The sequence below is a fragment of the Ptychodera flava genome, chromosome 4, assembly GCF_041260155.1.
Source record: "Ptychodera flava strain L36383 chromosome 4, AS_Pfla_20210202, whole genome shotgun sequence".
Classification (NCBI taxonomy): domain Eukaryota; kingdom Metazoa; phylum Hemichordata; class Enteropneusta; family Ptychoderidae; genus Ptychodera; species Ptychodera flava.
The window spans coordinates 36,946,396-36,966,120 of record NC_091931.1 but is presented as its reverse complement, the minus strand read 5'-3'; positions in this window follow the sequence as shown (position 1 = coordinate 36,966,120).

The following is a 19,725-nucleotide window of genomic DNA, read 5'->3' as shown; positions in this document are numbered from 1 at the left end:
AACGATCGGTCAACGCTATGTAGGAGGTTAGTGTTAGGGTTAGTGTTAGCATGACGGGGCAAAGTGAAAGTGGATATTTCGGTGTTCAACTCAAGATGACTGGCCTAGGGTGACGGCGCTGTATGAATCGAAAAGTAACACTGAGTAACCGAGAAGCCCGGTATATCAATTACTAAACCGAACTATTTTCTTTGTATGGTTGATGATGAGACAGTTAGAATGGCCGCTGGCATTGAGTAACGCTCAACCCGGTACTGCCTTACTGTGATTCATTTTCTCTAGCGTTGCAAATTTCTTACAGCATTCCCCTGTATTGAGATTGGCTTAGATTATGTGTGTTTGTTCTTTGTTTTCTCTATCGTCAGATTTTTTCATTTTTTTTCCTTTAGGTATTTTGTTTATTCAAATGTTGTGTATCTTTCCCTTTTGGTCTGGTGACTTTTTAATGCGATGATTTGTGTTTCTTTCTTTTTTTGTGTGTAGGGCACTCTTCGGGTTTTTACGTCACAGTAATTTACAACGATGAAACCAAAGACCAAGTCTCGTTCTGATTGGTTTTTGATGATAGGCTTTGTTGTCACCAACTACTAGAAAGTTGACGTCATCTTCCACTTACAAAAACACAAGCTGAAAAAAAAAGATCTCAAAGGAATAAGCAATTACGATATCAGGTTCACAGTGCGATGTTCTCAGAGTTGAATTCCGATTCAGAAGTGACGCAATGGTGTACAAATTGAGGAGGGGCCGTGGTAGTTCCACTCATAAATACTTCAAATGATGGGATTGTTTGAATTCCGTTACCACATTACGCACAGTTACTGAGTGCAGTCAACACCTTCCCCTAGAGTACACTTATATCAAGCACGCTTTTTGGTGTCTTCCATGCAAAGATATATAGTAATATCACTACCGGAGAGTACCCTACACACAAAAAAGGAAAAAAATCATCGCATTAAACAGTCACCATTATCATTATTAAAAGTATTTATGATAAAACCATTTCAGATCGTTCAGTTAATGTCTTGCTCCCTCGGAACATCTCATTAAAGGAAAATCCGATGACGAAGCAAAATGGCAATCAGTAACTAGTTCGTTTAGTAAATTACCATAACCACAGGACTGGAAAGAAATTAAGAGGTCAGTTTTTTCAGTCCGGAGGGCAATAACGAGATTTGCTTTAATCGTCTCTAGAGACAATATCACTACCATAGCAACGTCAAAGGTCGTTTGACGAAATTGATTCCCTCATTTATCGAGCGACATTAATTGCGAAGGCTTTCAACTCGGCCAACCGGGACAAAATCGCCACAGTAGTCACAGACACGCACGTAGACTTCTCATCCTAGGACGAAAAGTTATCATGACGACAGATCCATTTGTTGATAAAATCTTATTTGTATCCTCATCCGCCTCAAATTGACAAGACGTGATGCCCTGTGTCTCCATTAATAAAATGATATTACGACCTTTAGCGTTGACCGACATGGCCACTAGTGTTTCAAGCCGGGAAGAGAATGTCTATTTCAAACCTGATGTAAATTTCTAGATCCGTATCGGACAACAATTGTCTCTTCTTGAACATTGTACTTCCATTGCAAGAGTAAATGAATAACATTACAGGTCATCCACTCACCACGCATATGGCAACAGATATAAGTGCTTGATAAACCGGATGGCTACTTGTCCTCTTTCATTAAAATGACCCGAAAACAAACTGCAACTCTCTGTAGTTACGTAGATACAAATCTGACCTGCATGCGTCTGGATATAAGACATTGTCTGCGATTGACAATACTAGTGGATCATTAAGGGTCATGATTTTATATTCATCGTGGGTAGCAGATAAATCAATTACATTATCATTCTCTCTCTCTCTCTCTCTCTCTCTCTCTCTCTCTCTCTCTCTCTCTCTCTCTCTCTCTCTCTCTCTCTCTCTCTCTCTCTCAGTATGTCGTCTCTAATGTCGATGTCTCCGTCCACGGTCACTCCACAAGTGACCATGCTCCTTCTAACTCTCTGACTTTCGCTCCCTCTATCTTTAGCTGTCTCTCCGTTTGTCAGCCACGTCATTCTATCCGTGTCTGTCTCCCCATCCCTCTCCTTTTTAATGACTTTTCCTGAGTTTCAAGGCTATCATACCTCATAATTATTGACAAGAGTTTTTGAAACTCCTTAGATGATGAGTTAAGTAATTAACCGTACCTTTATGACATGATGAACGTGCGTAAAGTTAAGTGGAGTCGGTTGTCAGGAGATTGTTTATAATAAACAAAAGCGACAACCATTTTTACCGTGTGATGGCGCAAAGTGATTCCCGTAGACTATGTCGGATAAAGGACAAGCAGAACGTATGAAACTGAGTGACACCCACACAGGTAAACAGACAGACAATCAGACGGGTAGACAGATAGACAGACAGAAAGTCGTTCTGGTGTACAGGGAAACGGATAACTCAAAGTGAGACGCTGTTACACTTTACTCGGACTTTATTCGGATATTCTATGTTTTGATATCTGTTTATTTCTCAACCAACAGACACACTTGGACATTCTCGATTACAGTGATTGTAAAATTAATTCCCGTGGTTTTGACCCTCCCCAAACCTCTCACCACATGTACAAAGAGTTGATAAAATGTAGAATTTTGATCTCTGTTTATGACACAAGCATGCCTTTTCTAGCTTCCACACTGGCACTTTTGAACGATATCGTTTGGTAGAAAATGTAGATTTTGGCGTCACTATCCGATTTTTGTTAGACATGAAAATTTTGACCCCACTTTACGTAAAGTTGTATGTAGAGTTTGTGTTTTTTCAGTTTCAATTGTCCAAGGTACACTCGAGTACTCGGGGTATGTATGATATAGGCTAAACGATTTACTTGTTATCAGGATGTACAATTTATTACCATACATATACCATATCAAGAACAATAGAATTTTTTGTGCGGTAAAAAGTCATACGGAACACCTATTCAGTAATAGGCATTCCATGCTTGAACTATAAATCGGAAGAAAAATTCTTGAAATTGCATTAAATGGTCCATACTTAACCAATTTGACGCTGCGGTTACGAATGAAAAATGCCTAATAATAAGGTTGTTACGAAAATACCGCAAACGATGCAGAAGGACATTGGCGCCGACACAGACGAGGAGAAATACACTGTAATGTCCCCGTGCATCATTTGGGTATTTTCGCAATAACTCCATAATATTGGGAAGCGGTGGTCAGCAAATACCAAAAACGGTCACATAGAAAAGCCGTTGGTCAAATGAAGTATTCCCGAAATGGACAGTATCCAAAGTATTATATTTCTACACAATCATAGAGCTGTGTTCATTTTCCACTTTGAGCGTAGAAGTCGAAGATTTGGAGAGAAATCGACCTTTGGAGAGAAATCGACAAATTGTATAGTAAGAAGCCTGGGAAAGTAGTTCATAAAATCAAGGTCACATATGTCCTCGATATTGCGAAATGCTTTTTGTGTGCGCGTTTGTGTTGATGTTGTTTTTGTTGTTGTTGTTGTTGTTGTTGTTGTTGTTGTTTTAGGGGTTTGTAAGACGTGGGGTCCAATATTACGTAAATTTGTCATTCTATTGCATTTTTGGTTGGTTTTTTTTAGGCAGCTGAATTCAAATATATGTCTTCTACACAAATTGTAGGGGGCATAGTTTCCACGAACCACAGAAATGATCTTGCAAAAACTCGAACCTAAAGGAATGATAAGTTACTAGTAGACGAGGGATTGTACCTGACGATGATAGGGAAGCTTAGATCCCCAAAGACGTCCAGTAAAAACAAGAATCTCAAAACCTATAATAACGATATTCACAGTAAACGAAAGTCAAAAGTACACTTTGATCAAATCTTTGCCTATCGGGATACAAATTCCGTGTGGTACCACCGTTGAATTTGACAAACTGTGCATATTGTCTCGTTACATGCGCATGACATATTATATTTCTAACCGTAGTAAACGAATGGATTACACAGCGTCCAGCGGTGGTGGCGCTCCGAAGCACACAACATTTACAGCTTGTGATTTGGATGAACAAAGCATATATAGTTTTGCAAAATCATAATGTACATACAGCATTCTTTGATTTCAGACAAATTACGAGTCCGATTATCCTAGGCTTGTACATTGAAGTAGCATACCAACTAAGTTGCCTGTTTTACGAAGTTTAATAATTCAATAATCTTGTCTAAAGTCTGTCGGCTTTTCAATGTCTAAGGGAATAAATTCAAAGAAAAAATTCATCACAATCTGTCATTGTTTCATTGTAGGTGGATTGAACGTGTAGTGTTCATGTTATTGCGAAACTACACGCTGGAGGGACCAAGACATATAGATATAAAGAGCTTTAACAGCGAAAGAAAATGGACCAAACTTTTGAACAAGCGACTTGTGGGTACATCTGAGTAAGTGTGACGGTGCAAGCCTTCCTCAGAGTGAATTCACTAGTGAAGTTCGGAATGGATAGGTTCAGTTGATGGGTCTGAGGTGAAGGTAACGACTCTATGATTTCACCAAATGTAAAGGCAGCGATCTCCATACAGAGATTGGCGGGGTCGACAATTCTAATCTAGCTAGAGAGTCTCTGAGTCGTTGACCGCGCGTCTCCACTCTCTAGCTAGATTATTATTACGCCAAAAAAAGAAAAAGTAATGTTTCTGGTCAGCGCGCGCGTCACTTGAACAACAGCGCGTCACCCTTTTTTCTGTTTGTGACCGGCGGCCGTGGCTGACACCAAACCAAAATGGCTGAAGAGAAAGAGAAAATTCTTTGGGGGGCATGATCAGTGACTGCATGAACAGTATATATGTGACTATATTGATAAAACTATAAAACTGACCCTCCTCCCTCCCTTGAGGGAAAAAAAATTCGCGTGGCCGCACCATTTTTTAAAGGAAGACCTTGTAACCTCCACAAATGTAATAATCCCCACAAATGTAATATCAACCTCAATTGTAATAAAATCAACCACAAATGTAATAAAATAGTCAACCATAAATGTAACAACCCGCAACCACAAATGTAATAAACACATTAACCATAAATGTAATAAGACTCAACCATAAAATTAATAAACTTGAACTTGCATATGCGATCATTTGTTTGTCAATGCCCTGAGTAAATAATAACTTTAATAAGACTAGAGTAATGTTATTGCATACTTTCCTGAAACTAGGTTTCCTTTCCGAAACACAAAATAGAATACTTTGAGAACGCTATCAGAAAACGGCGAGGTACTGTAAACCGTTGAATAATGGAAGTGGAAGAGCAGTGCTAGACACTGATAATTACATAATAAGGGAGCGTCAAAATAACTCGTCAACCAGTGATACCACACAAAGTTTATGACAGATGACTCAGAACAAATAACAGAGAAATATAAAACCTTATAACAGAAACTTACGACACAAAACATGGTGACGAGAACATATATTTCAATCTAGTAAAAAACAATACGAACACTACCTTGAACACAGTAGAACAAAATTAGACATCCTGGCATCCCTAGTGAAGGAACAAACTTCAAGTGGGAAAACATATACACTCAGACAATCTATCGATTATTCCACACAATTTACCCACTGAAGACGAATTTGAGGCAATTGATTAAGAAAGTACGGCAATTTTCAAAAAACGGCGTTAAAGGATCATAGTGTTATACAGTCTTCCCCACTCTGGAGTAGAGACTGCACTGACATTCATATTACATTCATATTGATATTACATTTGTGGAGATTATTACATTTGTGGAGGTTACAGACCTGACCAGAAACATTTCTTTTTCTTTTTTTTTTGGCCTTACCCACGTCGCTCTACAATCTCTGTGCAGAGATTGCTGAGGCAGGTGTTTCAAGTATAGGCCCCGCTAGGATCTATGTTCACGTAACAAAAACACTTTTTCGGGTAAAAAGATGTACAAATATTCTATTTGCACAGTATGAGCTTAATAAGAAACGAAAGGCGGACTTTTTGTTCACCTTCGCAATTAGTTTCATGGATATTGCAACAGAGACATTGCATTCACCTTGCATCAGCCAACGATGGCAATGATTTATCACGGTGATACTATTTAAGACAACAAAAGTAAAGTATTAGAATGAAATAACATAGGCGATTTTTGGTGTAATGTTGGAGAGTTTTCTTGTTTTAAAGTTTTTATAGATCTTAATGCAGTTTTCCTTTATTTCTAGTATAGTCTGGGTTCTTGTAGATGTTTTAGTAACTGCCTTCGTTGATTTTGATTGTATAATTATTTACAATACATGTAACGAATAATAAATAAGGCTTTGAGTACGATATTTAACGACAGGTCGGCGAAGCCACGTCAATATTTTCTAAATCTTTCGCCCTCTAGCGGTCACATTTACATATATTTTGTTTCTTTACTTTAAATCGTTTACAGAGGGTGATACAATACAATACAATACAATACAATACAATACAATACAATACAATACAATACAATACAATACACACACATACAAAATACACATAGACTTACAGATATACAGACAGACAGACAGGTAGGCAAACATCTATGCACACACACCCACACCCATCCACACACATACACACACACACACACACACACACACACACACACACACACACACACATATATATATATATATATATATATATATATATATATATATACATGTATGCATAATACAATACACATAATATAATACACATAATATAATTATGTAATTTCATATGATCTGCGTGCGTCTGTTTGTATATGTATGTTTGATTGCTTGTTTGTTTGTTTGTTTAAAAATACATGAACATGTAAACACAAAAATATGAGAAGTATATAAAGTATAATAAAGAATAGCCTAAAGTGTCGACTCGGAGCACTCTTTGCATTGGGCACCTTTCTTCTCCGAGAAGACACTGACAGTAAAGTTTTCATATGCACGCGCATACTATGTCATCGAAAAGACATGGTAAATTTGTTATAGTTACCAGTATCATGGACACGTGTGCATCATGCAGGTACGTTTTAGTCAACCTACAGACTATTGCATTGGAAGAGACTGCCATTATCAAACAAAGGAAAGCCGAGACGTCGGTGAGGTAGAGTATGGATGTAAAAAAACATAGGTGTGAAAGGGATTATAGGGCTGTCCTGTATCCTTCTATTTTTTACATCCATGGGTAGAGAATGACTCATCAGAAACCCTGAGATCTGATTCAATATTGGTTTACTTGACTTGAGAGACAATTCATGTAAACAAACACGGGCTGATAGATATCACGCGTAAAGCTTAGACATTTGAAAAATACATGAACTTTTTCCCGTAATGCCCTCTTTCACCAAGGTTCCATGAAAAACAAAAACGTGCGCAAACATGGCTACTGTCAACATGTTCGTCAGCAAACACGATAAACGCTGTTTACGGTAGAATATAAAAACTGCGATCTCACTGTCGGTACTCGGTTGGAGTTGGTGCTGTTATTACAACACTCAATGGACACCCAAATTACAGGCAATTTGAAGACCACTGCCATGTAGCGCCGCAGTTCTGGTGTCTTCACGATACGACATACTTCTCTACTTGTACCACTGACCCCCGTCCTCTTTCTCTGTAACCCCATGTCTTTTGTGTAGGTCTCTTTCTTTGTATCTCCCTCTCTGTCTTCCGTCTATCTATCCGGCTTTGTCTGTCTCTGTCTTCCTGAATGTATCCGTATATCTTTGTCTACCCCTGTGTATCTTTCTATGACGCTGCCTCCCCTTCCCTCTACTTCCCTCCCCTCCCCTCTCTGTTTGTCCATCTGTTTACCCCTCTCTCTCTCTCTCTCTCTCTCTCTCTCTCTCTCTCTCTCTCTCTCTCTCTCTCTCTCTCTCTCTCTCTCTCTCAGTTGAACCGAACTGAACCACTTAGTCATAGCTCGGGGATGTAAAATCGATAAATCGATAACAAAAATGATCAACCATGTTATACTTATGATGAAAAAACTACGGCAGACAATTATAATCTAATCTTTCTGATATATTTGTTTCCAAAATTCATATAGTTTCCTACCTCCATGATACCGTCAAATTGATTAGCAACTCGTGGCTTAACCTGTGATCAAACGTCCACCCACAGTTAACATCATTGATAGCCTTGAAACCGTTAGATTCAAACAACAGCTATATTCATTTCCTATACATTTAACTTACATTGACACGACACAGTCTGCGATCACGTGTCTTACAGTCCGTGAGTCGCGATATTGGTAGACGGTGTCACGATATTGGCGGATGATTTTCAGAGATTGATCTTTAAGTGCCCATGTACCGCTGTATTCAGATGTGTATTCAGACTGGACCGTAGTTTCATGAATTATTAAATGTCGGCAACATTGATCGTTCTGTTCTTTCGCAGATAAAATAAAAGGCTATCGATTGTTAGAAGACCGTTATTCGTGTCAAGTGAGGCTCCTCCACGTCTTACGTTGGAACTTTTCATCCCGCTTGTGGACGATGGCCCGAGAAAGACTATTTGCGTCAAATGTTGTTTCGTATTCTTACATGTACTTTTCTTTGTAACCTCGGGAGAGGGGCGCCTCACATATTTAGGGAGAGGAAAAGGGGTGGCAACGGATTCTGCACTGAAAAGATCGCTGCACTTTCTCTCTTCACATTTGAACAATTAAATGTTGCGCGTGTGATACTTGGGCTGTACTGTTTTGAGTGGCAGTGAAGTGAAGGTTGTCGGACGACGTTGATAGTTCTGAACGGTTGCATTCGGATGCAAAACATTCGGGAACTGGCTATTCAAAAAAAAAGAATCGACGGGTTCTGAATGCTGGTGTAGATTACTTGTTGATAGGTTGACACAAATGAGAGAAAAGGCTTTATCGTTTGGCACAATGCACGTTATACACACAACTTAATCGGATGAGGTCTGGAATGTTTAGTAAATGAGACAAGTGTTGTCTATCGACTGGATCACAATGGCTGTGTATTTCTCCGAGGCAAGGAGCGAAATAAAATTCAAATTCAGGAAGGCAACTTGAGTCTTTCCAGCATAACGGTTGCAATGGTATTTTCCAATACATATACTGTATAGCTGTTGATATGTAACAGTGACGCTCAGAAAGCTTCGACCAAGCCTTTGTCATATTACCAACTCCTATTGTCGTATTGATTTGTAGCCGGCTGTTCCATTTACATGTCCGTGGTTCGCGAAGCGTTAGGTAGCTTTTTTCAGAATTTGTCAATTTTTTCGACCAAGTTTTGTGTGAATTTATAAATCGTGAATTAGACTGATGATTCGTTTGATAGATTCAATGTGCCCTTCAATTTCCCGTCGGGTTTGCAAAACCACGCAACGCCGTGTGGTAAGTGTAAGCGCGATTGTGGGGGAGTGATGACAGTGGAGGGCATGGCCCCATTCAATCCTCAGTTGCGCGCAGAGTTGCAGTAGATTCAACTCAGCCATGGCTGGGAAGAGTGCAACGGCCAACTGTCTGGATATTTAGCGGTAACATTCATCACGACAACCCGACAAATTTCCGCCGCTTTCCAACGGAGGGTGAAACAGAGGGGAGACGAGTATGAAAACTCACATCCATCGCTGTTGACAATCGGTGAACGCTTCGGGCTGTCGTTGTGGGACGGCGCGGCGGCGGCGGAGGCCGGCTGGATGAACGAAGTACGCTTGGCTCAGCCATATACGAGGCATGCAGTGTAAGGCAATACAACGAGGTACCGGCGTTCCTAGTCCGAGTATAGGCCCGCTCTCAACGGCGCGAAGGAAACCTGTTGACATGAGGGACATGAAGAAGTTTCACCAGCACAAAGTGGCTAGGAAAAAGCCCACCCGTTCGTTTACGGACAAACTGTCGCCAGAAGCGCGTGAAGCAATGCAGTCAACGAAGGCGGCGGACGAAGTCGCCGGAAAACAAACTGTGACATCGCTAGAATCCGGAGGGAGATGCGGTAAGCCAACTGAAAAGGGCCCCGGACTCGACTCGTCGAAAGGTGTTCGGTCTGGCAATGAAAATGCCGATCAGAAAACTCAAAACAAGAGCGCGGAAGACGAACACCAATCTGACAGTAGTTGTAAAATGGCAGATATTTACGATAAAATTTCTCCCTGCGACGGGCCAGACCGGGAAAGTCTTACGATCGAAGACACCGACATTCTCAATCAGCATGTCATACGCACAGCCAGGGGACATATACGTGCAATCGGCGGGGGGAAGGTGACTTCCGCGATGGAAACCGTCGAGGTGGTCATCGCGGACGAACCGCCAGACTACGTGACTCAGCCGACCGACGAAGAGATTTCCGACGAGATGAAGAGAGCGTCTGTGGAGAAGTGCCTGGTGTGGATGGAGGCGAACGAACGAATGCAAGAACAGTCGAGGAACAACGGAGCTGAGACCGATTGAGATGGACGCCGCACATAGTTTGTAGCCTGGTTGAATCTGCAAAGCAGCCGTTAAATCAAGCTGTCGATTTACATCACGCCGACTGACTTCATGAACTTTCACTTTAACGGTCAGATGTGTGTCACTGTCCGTTTACCAAGGCGGAGTAACGGTCATGAAAGTTGTCGCTATTTATTTGCAGCGAGTCCCTTGGACAAGCTGAATTTAGTGAGTAAAAAAGCTGCCATTTGATGAACTGTAGTTTTTCAAGGAGAAGCAATCAGTCGCAAAAATTTACATGAACGTTTTTAGAAAGCTGTTAATCTTCCCAAAGTCGTATGTTACGTCACAATGTTTCATTGATATGTGTTGAGTCGAAATAGTAAAGGTATTTTTTCCTGAAAAGATTGGTGTACCGCTATGCATGTGTGCGTGTTTGTGTGTGTAATTTGATCAATTGCCCACTTCGGTTTGAAGTGTGCATGCGCACCAAAGGTTAAACTCGAACGGGCTCTGAGTACATACATTTCTGCGACATGCCGACGTAACCATCTCTCAACTTCAAGAGAGTCTCGAGTTGGATTTTTTTATTTGACAATAGGATATTCGAGCGCATTTGGGCTCCCCGTTCAATTTGCTGTAAGACGGCATTGATTTCGTGCCACCATGACAACACCGGTATTCCCTATAGCGGTGTCGAGTGAGTTTGCAGGCGGCATACGTCACATGCATACACCGCCCATTAGTACAGTTTTTATTTGCATCACGCCACCGGGGTATCGGCTTACATTTGCGGTTAACTCGCGTCTAGGAATCGTACCCACACATAGTTTATAAAAACACGAGAAAAGCCCCCACACGGACTGCATTATCGTGTATACATAACCTCACTGGGTTTCAGCCTGGCGCACGGCTGATGTCTCCATATTGATCCCACGCCGTTTTTACGACGCCAAACTTCCGCAAAGTACCAACTCCAACCCTTTTCCAGGTGAATTATCAACCTGTCTCCAATCCTAGAATTTGAACTATGCGTTCAGACCAATTAGACCAGTTACATGTAATTACATTCCTAATCTGGTCGCTAGGATTTTGGCCGGATCTTCAAATGCCAGTTCAAAACGTTCGCCTCGAATCCTTGTTTTGTCATTGCAGCTGAACGTTGACATTTCCTTGAAAAATTGCTGCGACATGTTCCGTTGTCACGCATTTGAAATTGTGCGTTTCAGTAAGACTTCTATCGTCTCCGTGCAATTCACTTAAAAAATCGACAGCACAAGCCTGTAGGCTTTCTCTATGCCAAGGAAAAACCGAGCTTCAGAATACGTTCTCAACGACCATATTCAAGCTGACAACGTATAGAAAACTACTCTACAACTATGAGCCTACATACTTCTTGAAGTGGAATGCAGTAAAGCTCCATCATCTGTCACTTTTGATGTACTTCCCGGGATTTGTGTTTTGTTGTTTAGAAATTTTGTTCTATTCAGAAACAACTTGATGAAATGCCAAGTACTCTAAACTTGCCAACACAGCCTGTGTGTGTATGTATGGCCAATGCCTTTGTCAATAGCTAGATTCGAGTTCGGACAAGAAATCGTTTCTTGACAAATATTATATCATACCAGTATATTGATGGCGCAGACACTGCGATCTGATTTGTCGAGAGTTGAAAATTACTGTGCTAGTAACCAGTGAAAAGTTCATTTTTGACGTATCCTGCCAGAATTTAAATTCAATATTATGATATAATAGGAATAAACCACCTCAGTCATACCACTCGATTTTGACCAGTTCATATGCACTCGCTATCTTGCACATATGTCGTGAACTGGTCAAAATCTCGTGGTATCCGTATAGCTGGGTGTGGTTTATTTGCTTAAATATCGCACATGTCTGTGTTTCGACAGAATTTTGGGGGACGAATACAATTGACAACGTGTATTTTCCACTGACTGAAACATGACCGGAGTTGGTAATAACGTTATTAAGGGTCAAAGATTGATATTTAGTAGAAATGCTGCTGAGTTATAATCGCTCACTTTGACCATTCAAGAAATATTTACATATTTGGAAAAGTAAAAATAAAACTTTGCATTCGCTACCTGCTCTGAAAACATTGCGTCAGATCTTCAAAGGGCAAATAAGAGCTACGTGTCCACGTTATGCATGGTCACCAGTCCTGTTCTCGATCCAACGTTGCATCATCACACAGTCATTGACTCTCAGCTCAAACCTTGCCACGGGCGATTTAGGGATCGTTCCAAGTTGTTACCCATATCTCACTTTGGTACTGCGCATGTGTAAACATGATTTTTCCGTCTGAATAAAATAATGAAGGGAGGTATTGTTGAAGTTCACAGGTTAACTTTCCTTGGTCACAACTACGAATGTCCATCATATAGTAAAGGGTATACGTATATCAGCCAAACCTATACTGTACTATAATACTATATTGCATATACTATATAATGGGTATCCTGTGACTGCGCATTTCGCATATAGATTCCAAACGTTAGTTTGATTGTTCATACAAGCGGACCACTTTGTCTCGGAATATGATGTCTCTGTGGACAATGTGCATACTTTAAAATTTATGATCAATATTAATACTGTAATTGTGTTAATGATACATAGAAACGAGAAGACACGGGGTCATGATTACCTCTCGATAATCGGATATCTGGTGTTGTGGTTGGTTACTAATAATGCCAGATTCGCTTGTGACGTCGCTTGTCGACCTTGCGTCACATGACGACATTTCGATGACGTCATTGAAGATTTGCATGTCGCGTAAAATAGCACCCACAACACACATCAAAGTTTCGCATGCTGAACCTACATTTGATGATCTAATTTCTCCGTTTTGGGGTCGTTGGCGAAGACGAGGGTCACAACAGAGCAGAAACAGTCGTGAAGGTAAAGGACAATGGTGAAATATTCGGTATTTGTTTGAGGATTGAAGTAACCATGGAGGTAGCCTCCAGGATTGAAGTAACCAACGCGGGAAACTTTACACTGCTTCCTGAAAAGACAAACAGACAAGGCAGGATTCAATCGTCCGATTAACAAATATGTGACGGACAGACAGCTAGCGGAAACATTGTGTCAGACACATTGAAATCTACGAGTTATTAAAAAAGAAATCAAATATTGATTAAAGACTGCAAATGAAGATTTAATGATCATTTTGTCATGACATTACACCCATATTCTTACAGTGTGTCCCATTGTTACAGAAGTATGCTTATCGAGTTTGTGTAAAATTTTCTGTCTTTTATCATCGTTTACCCGCATAGGCCGAAAAAATATGTTTTCCTGTAACATACTCTTCAAAAAACGGGCTTGCGGTAGATCATATATTAATGCAATGACCATTCATGATTGTAAACAAAAAAGTTCTTTTTAATGACATTTATGTTCCCATACTGGAAACTATAGACGCTAATAATTCCTTGCAGTTTATCATCACCAGCTACAGAACTACTGCAATTCAACTTTTGTTGTTAGTTTTTGTTTTTGTTTTGTTGACAATAATTACAAAAAGTGTCGCAGTTTTTGGATAGTTACGCCAGTATCCACAATACAAAGTTGCTCCGATGGTGTTTTCGATGTTATCTGCCCCTCCCAAAATGTTGCTCCGCTAAGCGTATCCGACTAGGGTGGAACGGGCAATGATTATAAATTATCTTCAATCGATATCAGTACACGTCACCACCTAAGTTGTTACGCGCGTGTTGTCTAACCTAACAATTTATTTTTGACACACCCTCTATTTTTTATTAATGAATTTGGGTTTTTTTTATTTTGACTTAAATTTATTTTTTTCCTATTGTTGTAAGCCATGGTATATGAGAAACTAGGAAATACGGAACAACTTGTAATTATTTAACATGGCCAGAAGTGAGATGTTCCGGACAGTATGTGAGCAAATAGTCATTTTATGCGTAGTCTATGTATCGCCGGTCGGTTAAAGGGAAGTGGTCGTCGGAACTGCGCGTGTGCAACTTTCTTGTTTATTGACAATGTATTTCATGCACTATATATAGATGCATCATGTCCAAATAGCTGCAACATTTAAATTTTATGATGTACATAAAGACCAACATGTTTTAACTTTGATCAATCGCCAACGTAGCTTGGGATACAGTGTTTAAATTGGTCGTAGGGGTCCCTAGCGACTTTGAGCGCCAATCCGACGACCACCGCCCTTTAATAAAAACTATGATTCTTTGGTTCAGTATTGCACGTTGGATTTTCAAACTGTGTACACGCATGGCACGGAAAAGTGTGATGTAGTGGCGTTCCCTTGAAGTCAATGATTCTGGAGAGTCAGAGACAGGCCAGGGCAACTTACTGTATGGTGACAGTGATACCCTGCCGTGATTTGAATATAATCTTTCCCCAATCGTAGAGGATCGCTGTCTATATGACTGACTCGAAGGGACGCCACAAGAGTGTGCCAATCCCAATAAGCATTGCTGGGACGGTGCAGAAAAGCTCTGCCTGAATGCCCAGGTTCATGTATTTTCTAGACTGCTTTACGCATTACAAGTTGACATTTTGGCGGGACAACCAAGCACGCGAATGACGAATGAAATGCATTACGCTGTGGAAGAAGAGGGTTACGTTCTTGCGGGAGTGGCCAACCACCAAATTTTGAAAGATTATGACCACTGATTATTTTACACGTAAATATTCTAGGAAAATAAATTAACAGTTATGGGCGATAATAGCTGTCCGTAACTACCTTCCGCTACGATTCGTAAAGTTTCCCCTCACGCCCGTAAGTCCACCCTCTCCGACCTCCGCCTGGCAATCTCCACTCCAAAAATCCCCCTACAAGTGTTCCCGCTACGATTGAGTTTCTGAGCACTAGAATGAAATTTCCACAGATGAGAATAAAACGCCCGTCCGCCCGCTCCCAACCCATGATCTCAAAACCGTGACGGTAAACGAAAAACCTGCTCATGTACCAACCACAAAATCGCTTACGAACAGGGGTTTTGTTTTGTTTTGTGTTTTGTTTTGTTTTGTTTTGGTTGGTTGGTTGGTTGGTTTTTTTCCATAAACAGTTATGATGACTGCCCCTGTCCTCGATAGTCGTGTGGATTTCGAAATTCACACTATGTCTCGCTCTGCGTCACGTGACACCCAATCGTCTCGCAGATTTTGTTTCAAAGTGTTCGGTGCGTAACTTAAATCTTCCAACAACCAATATCGGTAATTTATAGCATTATTGGAAAATTTCAAAATCTCATTATCGTTCTTCCAAACCTTCGTTTACGAGAGCCTGAAGTGGGAGTAGGTTTTGAGGTCAAACCAATTGTGTTTCGTTTGCCGTGCGTGTGTTTTAATTTCCCACAGTCCTCTTTACGGACACTTGCAGCTTTTCGGGATTGTGTTTGCATTCTTCGTGCGCGTCTTACGGAGAACACGCTTACGCCTCGCACCCAAATGACAGTAATCACAACGTGACATGATCGGTATCACGCTTTTCTTCCTATTTTTATTTCTGATCTCTCGAAATTTTGGTTGAAAGGGGGGGGAGGGTTGAGCTGGGGTGGGTCGATTGGGGTGGGTCAATTACCTGAAATACGTTTTTTTTCTAAGCTGTACCTTTAAAAACTTTTGAGAGGGCACAGAACAGAAACTTTACTTACGTTAGAATTAAAGGGATACAGTCGTCGGAACCGCGCTCAAAGGTCGTATGGGACCCATAAACACTGTGTACACTGTATCCAAGAAACGATCGTGATTGATGAAAGTTAAAACATGTATGTCATAATCTACATCGTATAATTTAAATGTTGCAGCTATGATGATGAGGCGTATTTGTAGATATCGTGCACGAAATACATTGTTTGTAAACAAGAAACTCGAACAGGCGAAGTTCCGACGACCGTTTCCCTTTAATATCAAACGAAAAGGGGAAAAACGCCCGTATTATTAAGCATTCCCTCGACCCTAAAAGAGTCTTCTCTCATTCTTTGTTTTCATCGCAATAAAAAGGTGAGAAATGTTTTTTTATGAGGGCAGTGACCCCATGACATGCTGACGGAGTATTTTCGTGACCTCAGCTGACCCCGATTTATTTACAACACCTATATAATGTAAATAGTCTGCGCGCAATAATAACGATGGCCGATAATGTGTTTATCAGTTCCCGCCTAACAACCAGCTATTGACATCAAAACATCTGATCCCAGCCCGGTATCTTTCGTTAAACACCACTCCGAGTCGACTTTAATGTCCTAGTCGTTTATACGCGTGATAATGAACTCACGGGAGGTTGGCCGTCCATCACGTCCAAACGTAAAAACTATCTATGCTCTTCCGCTAAAACCGTCGGGAATGGCAGGTGATTGACCGTAGACAGTGGAGCTGAAGAGTTCCACGTCTGTGGATTGACCTGAACGGTGTAGTTTGAAGTCAAGAACATCACGCTTGTTATACTAGCAGACACAGCATTAAAGGCGTTATCCTAAATCCTCTGTTCTCGCATTAGTTTTGGTTGACATTGACTTTTCACGTGGTGTCATAGACCTTTTGTGTTCTGAGTGCTTGACCACGTTTTTATCGCGTTATATCCATTGTTATGAGATAACGCTTACAGAGAATCTGCGCCCTTATATGCGCCGCGGAACAAAAGGTCAACAGGAGGACAGGCTATGAGTTCGCAAATTATAATGCCATCAAAGCTGGGAAACTTCAATCACACACCACATTGGGTATTCGGTGAGAACATGATGTATAAGAAGTTTTGTCTGAAAATAACGCATCTTGTGATTCGAGTCATGAATTCAGATTGTGATCACTCACACATTGATCTACATGAACTGAAAATGTTACCACTCACACATTGATCTACACTCTATGATAAAAATGTAGCTTTGACCATGATGTCTGTATTGCTAATGATGACAATCATGGTGATAATGATCTTGACGAGGAACACTGTTCATGAGTTGACGTTGAGCCAGATCATAACTGAAGTGTTTTTCACTGATGAGTGTGGAGACGTGTGTTTGTTGTTGTTATTGTTGCTGTTGTTTTTGTTGTTTCGTTTTTTGTTTTCTTTTTGAGAAGGGGCGAACGACGACGAAACGGTGATGATAGTGACGACAACGACAACGATGATGATGAGATGATGATGATGATGATGATGATGATGATGATGATGATGATGATGATGATGATGATGGTGGTGGTGGTGGTGGTGGTGGTGGTGGTGGTAATGATGATGATGATGATTTTTTACGGAAACCAAGTACTAATTTTGTCTATATTACATCAACCGGAAGGCCTGAAAATTTGTGACAACTTTTCAGCATTTTTCCGTTTATTAAAAACACGATTGGAACTAATTTGGGATAATTGGATGGTGAAGTAATGTCGATTTAATCTACAAATGTAAACTCATCTGCTTTTCTTTTCATATTACACACTTGTTTTTATGAGTAATTTGCAATATTGCAACATTCAGCTATATGGCACCTAAAACTTTTGAGAAATTTGCAAAATATGAAAATCCAATTATCCCAAATCAGTTCCAATCGTGTTTAAACACATTTCCTTAGTGTGCTCGCCCAAAAAAAACACGAATTCCGCATGTCAATTTCTGCCACAATGAATGTACTTGACAATTATAAACGCTGTGCAACGGGTCAAATACCGGGTATTTCCACGTGACTGGAGAAGCAGAACAAGAAGACGTTTAATAGCCCCAAGAATAGTAACATAAACATAGCAATATACGTTAACAATTAAAAGTTACTGCTCGCGCGACGATTAGGCCATCGATGCAACCGTTTCTTGAAAAAAATTACCAAGCAACCGTTTCTTAGACAAAATGTCTTTAAATTACCAGTGACCTGTGTCTATATGATTGATTATTTCTCGAACGATTCGTCACAGCGCACCTTCATTTCTGTAATTGCCTATGTCTTTGTTGTTAAATAACATAATTAGGATATATCATAGAAAGCGACGTAGGCTATATTGGACTCAAATGTGCTAAATAACTTTATGTTTGAAGTCGTTGGTAAGGACAAAAGCAAAGAAAAAACAGCATCCTGTAAAATGCACGATCTAAGAAATTTCCTGGTCTATATTTAGTAACACACTACTGCAGCAATTTAATCGGTTAAATGGCGCATGCCTTACTCTCGATTGCAAATCAGCTATGACCAACGCAACGATATCTTTCTCAGAGTGGAGGCCCGGGAATTTCACATTCTGATAAAATGCATACGCTTTCACGGTGGTCTCGCTCTTCGTGTAATGAAGTCATCTTTTTAAGCGCCTGAAAGGATCGGTCGGTCGTTCCGCCAGTTTTGGTTGCCATGGTGATCAGTCATCAGGTCGGGCAACGCGCGGTGGAGGGTGCGAACAAGGGGTTCCCAGCGACGTGCTGACCTGGTATCTCGAGGCCGTCAACTTGAAACAGTATCCACACATACAGCCTCTTTTACCCCTTAAGGAGGGATGGAGAAAACAATAAATCTAAACCTTCGCGTGGTGTATGTTTTGGCTTTATTCGGACACTTTGCTAGTTGACACTCGACCCCAGGGTCACCGTAAATCACCGAGAGGAGAGAGGCGTGCAGCGTCGGGGCCGAGTCTTGAAAGGCACAAAGTTGGTGGAATGTTTACGTCGGGTACCGGTGTCCGGGGGACTTAGCGAGACAGCGACTGTTAACAATCCTAAACAGCGACTTGCCTCGCTCCTTGACGGCCGACAGCAATTTAAGCCTTCCATCTGAGGTACACGAGTTTTTGTTTATGGCAGTTAGCAACAGGACGCGAGAAAATCGCAGCGTTTAAACACCGACATTTTTCGGTTCGCTTGTAATACTCTACGGAGGGGCCAGCCAAACTTACGCGTCCTGCAATTTGATGCCAATCATGTGTACAATGCTGTGGAGAGGGCTTTAACCTACCCAGCTCGGTTTATGGCACACGTTCGAATCGCTCATTACTTTGGTATAATTTTTTTTATGTGTCCGATCTCTCCGTTTGGTTAAGTGAAGGACAATCAATATGAATATAGAGACATTCATTTCATTCTTCCAGGATTTTCGTCATTCCTTCCGAAAGCCGAAACCAAAGTAAAATCAGGAGACGGTCCTGTTTTTGTCACAGAACGACTCACTCTGGTAAATCTTGCCTCAAAAGTGTCGCGATTAAAACAAAGAATTACTATATGGACAGTGAAAAACTTTGTGAGGTGTTTCGACTATAATTGTTGCGAGAAGCACCGCGTGACTCTGGTGATGACTGGCACGCGAACACAAGTCGGCTACCTTGATCGGGAAAGTTTTGAAAATGGAAGGGGA